Raw genomic sequence first — 12542 nt, 5'->3', positions numbered from 1 at the left:
CCACACCATGTGGGATCTTCTTGGGCCAGGGATTGAACCCATGTCTTCTGCACTGGCAGGGCCACTGAGCCACCAGGGAAGCCCCTCTAAATGAAGTTTTATATAGTACTCATCTGTTGTGAGGGTTATCCTGAGGGGCAAACAGAAGAAAGTCTTTTTTTAAATTCAAGGACTAGGCACTGATCATTGGTGTCATAGTTTATTAAACATAGTCCTAAATTCCATTACCATTTTAACCAACATATTAGATGTAAAATATCTCACCAATGAAACAGAGCCATGTGAATACAAGGCAAGATTCTGAACACTTCTGTATGTGTATTGATTGCTGATTACAATTATTGTAAATGTTTTTTTTTTAGCTTCCTAGGAATTGACCTCTAATTTTCTATTCACCATTTTTCACATTAGAACAGCCTATTATAAATAATTAGGTAATTGGCAATTAGGCACACACTTATGGTAATTATGCAATTAGCCAGAAGTTGATTAAGCATGCAATGGATGTATTCTGACACAAATACTGAGTTTCTATAAGCAAACATAGTTTCAAAATGCACAGTTGTTAATTGCAAATCTTGAAATCAAATCATCTTTATTTTCTAGTGTATTAATAGACTAAGGCAAAGCAAGACAACCAACCAGACAGAAAAGAACTCTTGATAACAACACAATCTATAGTGTATTCCTGCCACTCTTCAAGCCCCCACAAAATAATCTAAATGTTATCAAGACTCTGGATCCAACTACCAATTTAAAGGAACTACAGAGGACAGAGATGGGAAGAGATGGAATACCAGAGGAAGAGATGGGAATACCAGACCCCCTGACCTGCCTCTTGAGAAATCTGCATGCAGGTCAGGAAGCAACAGTTAGAACCGGACATGAAACAACAAACTGGTTCCAAATAGGAAAAGGAGTATGTCAAGACTGTATATTGTCACCGTGCTTATTTAACTTATATGCAGAGTACATCATGAGAAACGCTGGACTGGAAGAAGCACAAGCTGGAATCAAGATTGCCAGGAGAAATATCAATGACCTCAGATATGCAAATGACACCATCCTTATGGCAAAAAGTGAAGAAAAACTAAAGAGCCTCTTGATGAAAGTGAAAGAGGAGAGTGAAAAAGTTGGCTTAAAGCTCAACATTCAGGAAAAAAAAAAAAAAAATCATAGCATCCGGTTCCATCACTTCATGGCAAATAGATGGAGAAACAGTGGAAACAGTGGCTGACTTTATTTTTTGGGTCTCCAAAATGACTGCAGTTGGTGACTGCAGCCAAGAAATAAAAAAAACAAACAAACAAACAAGCGAAAAAACAAAAAACACTTACTCCTTGGAAGGAAAGTTATAACCAAACTAGGTAGCATATTAAAAATCAAAGATATTACTTTGCCAATAAAGGTCTGTCTACTCAAGGCTATGTTTTTCCCAGTAGTCACGTTATGGGTGCGAGAGTTGGACCATAAAGAAAGCTGAGCGCCGAAGAATTGATGCTTCTGAACTGTGGTGTTGGAGAAGACTCTTGAGAGTCCCTTGGACTGCAAGGACATCCAACCAGTCCATCCTAAGGGAGATCAGTCCTGGGTGTTCATTGGAAGGATTGATGCTGAAGCTGAAACTCCAATACTTTGGCCACCTGATGCGAAGAGTTGACTCATTGGAAAAGACCCTGATGCTGGGAGGGATTGGGGGCAGGAGGAGAAGGGGACGACAGAGGATGAGATTGTTGGATGGCATCACTGACTCAATGGACATGAGTTTGGGTAAACTCCCTGAGTTGGTGATGAACAGCAAGGCCTCGCGTGCTGCAGTCCATGGGGTAGCAAAGAGTTGGATACGACTGAGCAACTGAACTGAACTGAACTGAACAGAGGACAAAGGAACATATTAAACAACATCACAAGGATTCCATTGGCAAAAATCACACCATGGGGAATTCTAATACATATATGATATATATTCTTCAGCAAATAAAGTATCATGGCAAAAATATAGAGAATCAATGGGTTAAAAGAGATTTAAGAGACATAAAACCAACTACATTGTAGCTACATAATTTTGATCATGACTCAAAATATACACTGAAGTGTGTGGTGTGTGTGTGCATGTGTGTGTGTGTGTTGAGAAAGATAGAGAATGAGATATTTTGAGGATAGATAGAAATTAGAACACTGACTGAATATAAGTCCCCTACATATATATGTGTTAGTATGCTGTAATGTTCTTTATCTTTCTGTCTTACTTCACTCTGTATAATGGGCTCCAGTTTCATCCATCTCATTAGAACTGATTCAAATGAATTCTTTTTAATGGCTGAGTAATATTCCATGGTGTATATGTTTATTATCTATAGTGAAACAGATCACCAGCCCAAGTTGGAGGTATGAGACAAGTGCTCCGGCCTGGTGCACTGGGAAGACCCAGAGGGATTGGGTAGAGAGGGAGGTGGGAGGGGGGATCGGGATGGGGAATACATGTAAATCCATGGCTGATTCATGTCAGTGTATGACAAGACCCACTGCGGTATTGTAAAGTGATTAGCCTCCAACTAATAAAAATAAATGAAAAAAAAAAATATGTCCCCTATATACAAACCTTCAAATTGTGAACTTTCAAAGATACAAACATGCATTTGCAGGTTCAATCATGTAACTTAGTTCTTGATTCTCATGTACACTGTCACATTGGTATATCCTCTACAAGTTGTTGTGCTTTTCTGAACTTTAATGTGCAATACTGTATATAGTTCAGAAGTACAGTACCTTTATTTCAAGCCCAGAATGTCTGGAAGCAAGGGTAAAATCAGTGGTGTTGTAGCTGGTACTGTTAAGAAGCACCAACTGATAACAATGAAAACAAAAGTGAAAACAATTGAGAGAGTGTACAAAGTAAAAAGATGAAATTGGAGGCCCAGAGAAAGGATAAAGAGAGACAAGAGGAAGAAGTAACTGAAGAAATTCATAATGCAGGAAACTGCAAGGAGATTTTCTGTATTTGAGGAGGCACTGTTAGTTTTGAGGCACAGGACCTGAATGTAGAATGGTACATGAAGTTTGCAGCAGCCATTCAGAATACAATCTAGTGCTACTATGGCATCTATAATGAGATAAAAAGAAGAGCTACTACTCAGATACCACTGATCATTTTTTTTCCATTTATTTTTATTAGTTGCAGTCTAATTACTTTACAATATTGTAGTGGGTTTTGTCATACATTGACATGAATCAGCCATGGAGTTACATGTATTCCCCATCCCGATCCCCCCCTCCCACCTCCCTCTCTACAAATGAATCCAACGAGGAACCAGAACTTGTGCCATCAACATTAGGCCTGAGAGAAATTGCATCTTGCCCTGTGTCTCTTATGCTTGCGATCCTTCAGCTCTACCATCTCCCACTTCCTCTCCTTTCTCCAGTGAGTAACTCTTCTTGCCTGTTCACTCAATGCCAGCCTTTGTATGCCAGCTGTTGTACTATATTACTCTGTACTTTTCAAGGTACTAACTTTAAGATTAAAATTGTTTTATTTAATTTTTGTGTTTGTTTTTATGTATTATTTGTGTGGAAACTATTATTAATATAAACCTATTAGAGTACAGTAGTATATAACCCATTGTGTTAGTTGGATACCTAGGCTAACTTTGTTGGATTTATGAACAAATTGGATTTACAAACATACTCTCTGAATGGAACTCATTCATATGTAGGGGACTTACTGTATTTGATGATAGTAAGGGATTATTGTTAGTTTTTAGATATGACAATGGTATCGTTGCTATGATTTTATAAGTCCTATATTACTTAACTATTTGTTTCAAAATAATTATAAATTCACAGGAAGATGCATGTATAGTACAGAATTTCTATGTAGCCATCAGTTTCACTCAATGGTAACATGTTGAGTAAATCATCAAAATCAGGAAATTGATATTAGTAAAATGCACCAAACATTCAGATGTCACTAATTTTACATTCACTCATTTGTATGTGTGTATGTGTACTTCTATGTAGTTTCATCAAATGTGTAGATTTGTGTAACCACAACCAGTAAAGATACAGGAAAACTCCAATAGCTCAAGAATCTCATTTTTTTTTCTCTTTTATAACCACAGCCACCTCCTTTCTTTTCCTCTTTCCAATGTTTGGCGATGAAAAATCTGTCCTCTATCTATCACTAGATTTTTGTTCATTTCAAGAATGTTATATTAATGGAATCGTGCAGTATACAAACTGTTGGGATTGACTTTTTAACCCATCATACTTCCCTTGAGATTCATTCAACTTGTGTGTATCAACAGCTCACTCCTTTTCATTGCTAAGTAGCAGTCCATGCTACATATTTACCACAATTTGTCTAAACATCCACCATTTAAAGGACGCATAGAATGCTTTCAATTTGGGCTGTTATGAATGAAGCAGATATAAACATTCATGCACAGATTTTCTGTAAATGGAAGTTTTCATTTATCTGTGTTAAATGCCCAAGAATATGATGTCTAGGTCATATGTTTAATGTTTAATTTTAAATGTAACTATCAAATGAATTTCAAAAACACTGTTCACAAGATTATGCATTCCTACTAGCAATGTATAAATTATTCTGTTTCTCTGCACTCTCATATGCTTTGGGTGCTGTTTCTGATCTTTAATTTTAGGTATTCAGATAGGTGTACCTTAATATCTTATGGTGATTTTAATTTGCATTAGTCTGATGGCTAATGATATTCAGTATCTTTTCATGTACTTAGTTTGCCATCTGTTAAATCTTCTTGGTTAGAACATTTGTTCCTGTATTTTACAAACTTTTGAGTTGGATATTTTAAAATTAATTAATTTATTTTAATTGGAGGCTAATTACACTATTGTGGTGGTTTTTGCCATACATCAACATGAATCAGCCACAACTGTACAAGTATTTCCCCCATCCTGAACTCCCCTCCTACCTCCCTCCCCACCTATCCCTCTGAGTTGTCTCGGAGCACTGGCTTTTAGTGCCCTGTTTCATGCATTGAACTTTCACTAGTCATCTATTTTACATATGGTAATATACATGTTTCAATGCTATTCTCTCAAACCATCCCACATTCACCTTCTCCCACATAGTACAAAAGTCTGTTCTTTATATCTGTGTCTCTTTTTCTGTTGTCATTACCATTTTTCTAAATTTCACATATGTGCATTAATATACTGTATTGGTGTTTCTGTTTCTGACTCACTTCACTCTGTATAATAAGCTCCAGTTTCATCCACCTCATTAGAACTAATTCAAATGTGTTATTTTCTGTGGCTGAGTAATATTCCATTGTGTATATGTACCATGATTTCCTTATCCATTTGTCTGCCAGTGGACATCTAGGTTGTTTCCATGTCCTAGCTATTGTAAACAGTGCTGCAGTGAACATTGGGGTACATGTATCTCTTTCAATTCTGGTTTCCTTGGTGCGTATACCCAGCAGTGGAATTGCTGGGTCATATGGCAGTTCTATTTCCTATTTTTTAAGGAATCTCTATGCTGTTCTCCATAGTGGCTGTACTAGTTTGCATTCCCACCAACAGTGTAAGAGGGTTCTCCTTTCTCCACATCTTCTCCAGCATTTATTTTTTGTAGACATTCTGATAGCAACCATTCTGAGCAGCATGAGATGGCACCTCATTGTGATTTTGATTTCCAGGTCTCTGATAATTAGTGATGTTAAGCATCTTTTCATATATTTGTTAGCCATCTGTATTTCTTCTTTGGAAAAATGTCTGTTTAGTTTTTTGGCCCACTTTTTGATTAGGTCATTTGTTTTTCTGGCATTGAACTGCATGAGCTGCTTGCATATTTTGGAGATTCTTTGTCAGTTGTTTCATTTGCTCTTATATTCTCCCATTCTAAAGGCTGGCTTTTCACATTGCTTATAGTTTCTTTTGTTGTGCAAAAGCTTTTAAGTTTATTTAGGTCCCATTTGTTTATTTTTGCTTTAATTTCCATTACTCTGTTGTTTTGTTTTAAACTATTAAGTTTTGAGAGTTCTCCATATATTCTAGATATAAGTCCTTTATCAGATATGTACTGTGCTACTAATTTCTCCCCGTCTGTAAATTTGATTTTTCATTCTATTGTCAGGATATTTCTTAGAGTAAAATTTAAAGAATTTTGTTATGTGAAATCAATCATATTTATTTTCTATGGTTCATGACTTTGGTGTCATGTCTAAAAAAATTTTTGCCTAATCGTGGGTCTTGGAGCTTTTCACTTATCTCTTCTAAAAGAATTAAGCTCTACATTTCATATTTAGATTTATGACCAATTTTGAATTAATCTTTGTATAGTATCTGAGGTGCAAGTCAGTATTCATTATTTTGCATATCAAAGTTCAATTTTTTCAACACCATTAAATTTTTTTCAACACTTTATTAAAAAACTATCCTGTTCTCTTGAAACATCCCACCCTCGCCTTCTCCCACAGAGTCCAAAAGTCTGTTCTGTACATCTGTGTCTCTTTTTCTGTTTTGCATATAGGGTTATCATTACCATCTTTCTAAATTCCATATATATGTGTTAGTATACTGTAATCGTCTTTATTTTTCTGGCTTACTTCACTCTGTATAATGGGCTCCAGTTTCATCCATCTCATTAGAACTGATTCAAATGAATTCTTTTTAATGACTGAGTAAGATTCCATGGTGTATATGTACCACAGCTTCCTTATCCATTCATCTGCTGATGGGCATCAAGGTTGCTTCCATGTCCTGGCTATTATAAAAAGTGCTGTGATGAATATTGGGGTACACATGTCTATGGTGAAACAGATCACCAGCTCAGGTTGGATGCATGAGACAAATGCTCAGGCCTGGTGCACTGGGAAGACCAAGAAGGATCGGGTAGAGAGGGAGGTGGGAGGGGGGATCGGGATGGGGATGACATGTAAATCCATTGCTGATTCATGTCAATGTATGACAAAAACCACTACAATATTGTAAAGTAATTAGGGTCCAACTAATAAAAATAAAAGAAAAAAAAAAAGACTATCCTTCCTCCACTGAATAGCCTTTGTGTCTTTTCTGTATACATTGGCTTGTGAGCCTATGAATAGGCACATTGTTCTATTCCATCAATGTAAGGGCCTTTTTGTCAACACTCTGTATTAAGGTCATCTTAATAACAGGTACTGTAGTTGCTCAAAATTTCTTCCACATTAAAAAAGAAAAAAATCTGTTCTGTTTCTTTGCTTTTTATACAGACATTTTAAAATCAACTTGTCTATATTTGTGTATATATAAAAGTTTTGCTGAGATTGTTAGAAATTATATTAAACCTATAGGTCTATTTGTGGAAAACTGATACCTTCACTAGGGCTTCTCAGGTAATGCTAGCAGTTAAAAAAAGAAGAAAAAAAAATAAAAACTTGCCAATGCAGGAGGTTTAAGAGTCGCGGGTTCAATTCCTGGGTTATCCCCCAGAGGAAGGCATGGCAACCCACTCCGATATTCTTTCCTGGAGAATCCAATAAAAAGAGGAGTCTGGTGGGCTATGATCCATAGGGTCTTAAAGAATTGGATAAGACTGAAGTGTCTTACCATGCACACATGCACAATATCTTCACTATGCAATCATTGGATCTATGGAATTAGTTATCTCTCAGTTTATTCAGCTTTTCTATTTTTTCTTTTATTAATATTTTGTACTGTTTATCATGCAGAAACTGTTCATTTTTACCAGATTTATGCTTAAGCATTTAATTTCTGAGGAGCAATTTTATTTGGTGCTTTCTTGTTTTGTTTCTGTCCATTTATTTAGAAAAAAATTATGGGCAAATGAGACACCTCAGTGTTATGACAGAGTAAATAAATGTCTATCAATAGTCAAAAATTTTAATCTTTAAATATGAAATAGCCATATGAACATCTAATATACTGGTTTAAGTTGAATACATATTTATTAGATAACCATTACAGGTTGTCACATCTAACTACATACAGCTTTATAACACTAGAAATCACAGTTAGTTTTCTGACCACTTTAAAGTATGAAATGATCGCTTTGTACAGACGTGTACAAAGCCAATAACAGTCACTGTGGGGGTCACTTTAGGCTTCACAGTGGGTGTGTTCATGTGTGTACTTGTGAATCACCTGCAATCATGATATCAAAAATTATACAAAGTATGAATTTGGTTACAAGTTTCTTCTTAATTCCTGTTTCTTTTCATTCCTTTCATAGCACCATAAAAATACAACAGTGGCAAGACTAGTACACAGGGGGCAGAAGTAGTACACTGAAGCTAAACTGTGCATGTAGGTAAAATAAAAACAAAAGCAGAACAAAAATGTCCTTTCCACACAGAGTCAAGGGTATATTACATGATGAGCCAGATGTGGATACTTAACAGACGCTAAGACAAGATCTAGTTTTCCCACATTAAGATGGCATTCCAAGCCACTTTTTGTTTGTTTTGTTATGCAAAGTAAAAACAATATACAGCCCCCTCCCTCTGAATAGAGGGAAATGAATATATGTGTTAACATGTCTCTATTTCTTATTTACATATATACATGTCCCTTGAGTGGCTACTGCCCATGTCACCCTGTCTGGATTGGTTAGGCCTAGAGAGCAGAGGTGGAGCGCTCTTCCCTTAGGGAGAAAGTATTAGTTATTTCAAAAATGGCTACAGGAACATGATACATGGATAAAGCTTCAAACCAGGAAGATGAGGTGATTGCTTGTGCTGAGGCCTTCCAGCCTGCCCCCTTGTGCCATGTCCATCCCATGGAGTGGAAGCAGAAACGTGCCTGTGGGCTGGGTGGATGCTTGTCATGGAGAAGTGGCTTGCTGAGGCATCATTTTTGCTGAGGTTACTTATAGCTCCAAGTAGTCATCTGAAAGGGTCAGGGAAGCATCTCCCCAGAGTTCAAAATCGCCCCTACTTGGGGAAGCCATTGTCACCTAAGTGTGTCACCAACCGGGGCTGGTTCCAAGCCCAGATGCCTTGACGCCCCGCCCCCTCTCCCCAATCTCTGCTCCAAAATCACTCTGGATGAGTATGTGCCCAGAGCATGGGCTGCAGGCAACACAGGTCTGGAAAGCTCTTTGCTGAACTTGCTGGTGGAGGTTTGCTTGGGAGGGGACCCAGGAATCCACCTCAGGTGCTGAGCCCATGGCTTCCTCAGAGATGGTTGAGGGAAGCCTGGGTTGTGGGGACCAGATGGACCCTCTGTGCTAGAAAGCTATGGGTAGGTTGATGAACAGAGTGGGGACACCCTGATAACAACCAGAACACACCCAGAGCTTTCTGAGACAGCTTTGCCTGGCAGGAAGCAGGAACTTATAAGGAAGGCACCTGTAGGTGGAGCATCCCAATAGCCTGACACAGCTTGGGCTACGACTCACTGGTCAAAGATGGCCACGTGTTACCTGGCAGTGTGTGTCCCTAGCAGCCAACTGGTGTTGGTTCCCAACAGTGAGTGGCATGGTCTTGGTCTAACTCACCTCACTTACAGCCACCCATGCTCATAGTCTCTTCATCTGCACTAATGGCCCTCCTTGCTTGTTTGTTTTTAAAGGGACTCGATCTTTGTTGTTGAGTCGAGGTGTTTTAAAAACACCAGGAAAGGCTATAACCAGGTAATAAAAATGTTGATTTTATCAAAGACAATACTAAAATATTCACAAAGATATTTACAAAAGCAATTCTTGAAATAATTGGTTTGCATATGGAACACCTAGCTGTTTGAAAAATACCTTGACAACAGGAAAAAGGAAAAGGGGTGGGGAAGGCATGATGGCAACTTTTTCACAGAAAACTGTATGCTGGGTCATCTGGTACATGGCCAGAAGTCAACAGCTTGGGCCAATATTCCAGTCAAATCCAGAGGAGTGCTGAGGTCCCTACCTGCAACAGAGAGGGAGACCAAAAACAGACAGTACATGGGGGAGCAGGAGAGAGCCCCAGGCAGCAGCAGTAGAGGAGCACAACGAATTTACAGACGAGACTCTGGTGACCCGATGGCTCAGCATCACAGGCCACGTGGCTTTGACAGCATAGGAAGTCTGGAGCAAAACAGACCCACAAAAAGTTACCCTGAAGAGTCCAAGAGCAAGCAGTTGGCTGGATGGAAAAGTCCAAATGGTATACTTCTTCCCCTCGGTTCTTGTCTCATGAGAACGACAGGCTACTTCTACCTCAAACAGGCAAGATTGTATTGAGCAGGCAGCATTCCTAATGTCAAAATAATAACACCACAGGAATAAAGCATGCAGCAAGTGAACATCCAACAGACAGTTGCAGGTAGACCGTCAAAGACACTCTCGGCTTCCCTTTATATACTTTTTGTCTCCTCCCCCCACCTCCCCCCCCCCCGCCCCCGACCCCGGTCTCCCCTCCAGGGGACCTGATTGGTTATGCTCTATGCAAAATAGGTGATGGTAAAAGCGTCTGCCTGATTGGTTACATCCAGGACCAACCAGGGATTAGGGTGTGTTTTCTCGTGTTCAGTTCAGTTCATATCAGTCGCTCAGTCGTGTCCGACTCTTTGCAACCCCATGAGTCGCAGCACACCAGGCCTCCCAGTCCATCACAAACTCCCGAAGTTTACTCAAACTCATGCCCATTGAGTCTGTGATGCCATGCAGCCATCTCATCCTCTCTCATCCCCTTCTCCTCCTGCCCCCAATCCCTCCCAGCATCAGGGTCTTTTCCAATGAGTCAACTCTTCGCATCAGGTGGCCAAAGTATTGGAGTTTCAGCTTCAGCATCAGTCCTTCCAATGAACACCCAGGACTTATGTCCTTCAGGCGATGGACTGGTTCGCGCAGTCTCTGCTGCAGTCCAAGGGACTCTCAAGAGTCTTCTCCAACACCACAATTCAAAAGCATCAATTTTTTGGCGCTCAGCTTTCTTCACAGTCCAACTCTCACATCCATACATGACCACTGGAAAAACCATAGCCTTGACCAGATGGACCTTTGTTGGCACAGGACTGTCTCTGCCTTTTAATATGCTACCTAGTTTGGTCATAACTTTCCTTCCAAGGAGTAAGCATCTTTTAATTTCCTGGCTGCAGTCACCATCTGCAGTGATTCTGGAGCCCCCCAAAACAAAGTCTGACACTGTTTCCACTGTTTCCCCATCTATTTCTCATGAGGTAATGGGACCAGATGCCATGACCTTAGTTTTCTGAATGTTGAGCTTTAAGCCAAATTTTTCACTCTCCTCTTTCAGTTTCATCAAGAGGCTCTTTAGTTCCTCTTCACTTTCTGCCATAAGGATGGTGTCATCTGCATATCTGAGGTTATTGATATTTCTCCCAGCAATCTTGATTCCAGCTTGTGCTTCTTCCAGCCCAGCATTTCTCATGATGTACTCTGTATATAAGTTAAATAAACAGGGTGACAATATCCAGCCTTGAGGTACTCCTTTTCCTATTTGGAACCAGTCTGTTGTTCCATGTCCAGTTCTAACTATTGATTCCTGACCTGCATACAGGTTTCTCAAGAGGCAGGTCAGGTGGTTTGGTATTCCCATCTCCTTCAGAATTTTCCACAGTTTACTGTGATCCACACAGTCGAAGGTTTTGGCGTAGTCAATAAAGCAGAAATAGATGTTTTTCTAGAACTCTCTTGCTTTTTCAATGATCCAGCGGATAATGCCAATTTGATCTCTGGTTACTCTACCTTTTCTAAAACCAGCTTGAACATCTAGAAATTCTCGGTTCACGTATTACTGAAGCCTGGCTTGGAGAATATTGAGCATTACTTTACTAGCGTGAGAGATGAGTGCAATTGCGCGGTAGTTTGAGCATTCTTTGGGATTGCCTTTCTTTGGGATTGGAATGAAAACGGACCTTTTCCAGTCCTGTGGCTACTGCTGAGTTTTCCAAGTTTGCTGGCATATTGAGTGCAGCACTTTCACAGCATCATCTTTCAGGATTTGAAATAGCTCAACTGGGATTCCATCACATCTACTAGCTTTGTTCCTGGTAATGCTTTCTAAGGCCCACTTGACTTCACATTCCAGGATGTCTGGCTCTAGGTAAGTGATTACACCATTGTGATTTTCTGGGTCATTAAGATCTTTTTTTGTACAGTTCTTTTGTGTGTATGCTTGCCACCTCTTCTTAATATCTTATGCTTCTGTTAGGCCCATACCATTTCTGTCCTTTATTGAGCCCATCTTTGCATGAAATTTTCCCTTGATATCTCTAATTTTCTTGAAGAGATCTCTAGTCTTTCCCATTCTGTTGTTTTCCTCTATGTCTTTGCATTTATTGCTGAGGAAGTCTTTCTTGTCTCTCCTGGCTATTCTTTGCAACTCTGAATTCAAATGGGAATATCTTTCCTTTTCTCCTTTGCTTTTTGTTTCTCTTCTTTTCACAGCTATTTGTAAGGCCTCCTCAGACAACCATTTATCCTTTTTGCATTTATTTTCCATGGGGGTGGTCTTGATCTCTGTCTCCTGTACAATGTCATGAACCTCTGTCCATAGTTCACCAGGCTCTCTGTCTATCAGATCTAGTCCCTTAAATCTATTTCTCACTTCCACTGTATAGTCATA

This window comes from Cervus canadensis, chromosome X, assembly GCF_019320065.1.
Source record: "Cervus canadensis isolate Bull #8, Minnesota chromosome X, ASM1932006v1, whole genome shotgun sequence".
Lineage (NCBI taxonomy): Eukaryota > Metazoa > Chordata > Mammalia > Artiodactyla > Cervidae > Cervus > Cervus canadensis.
Note: the sequence above shows the minus strand (reverse complement) of the source record.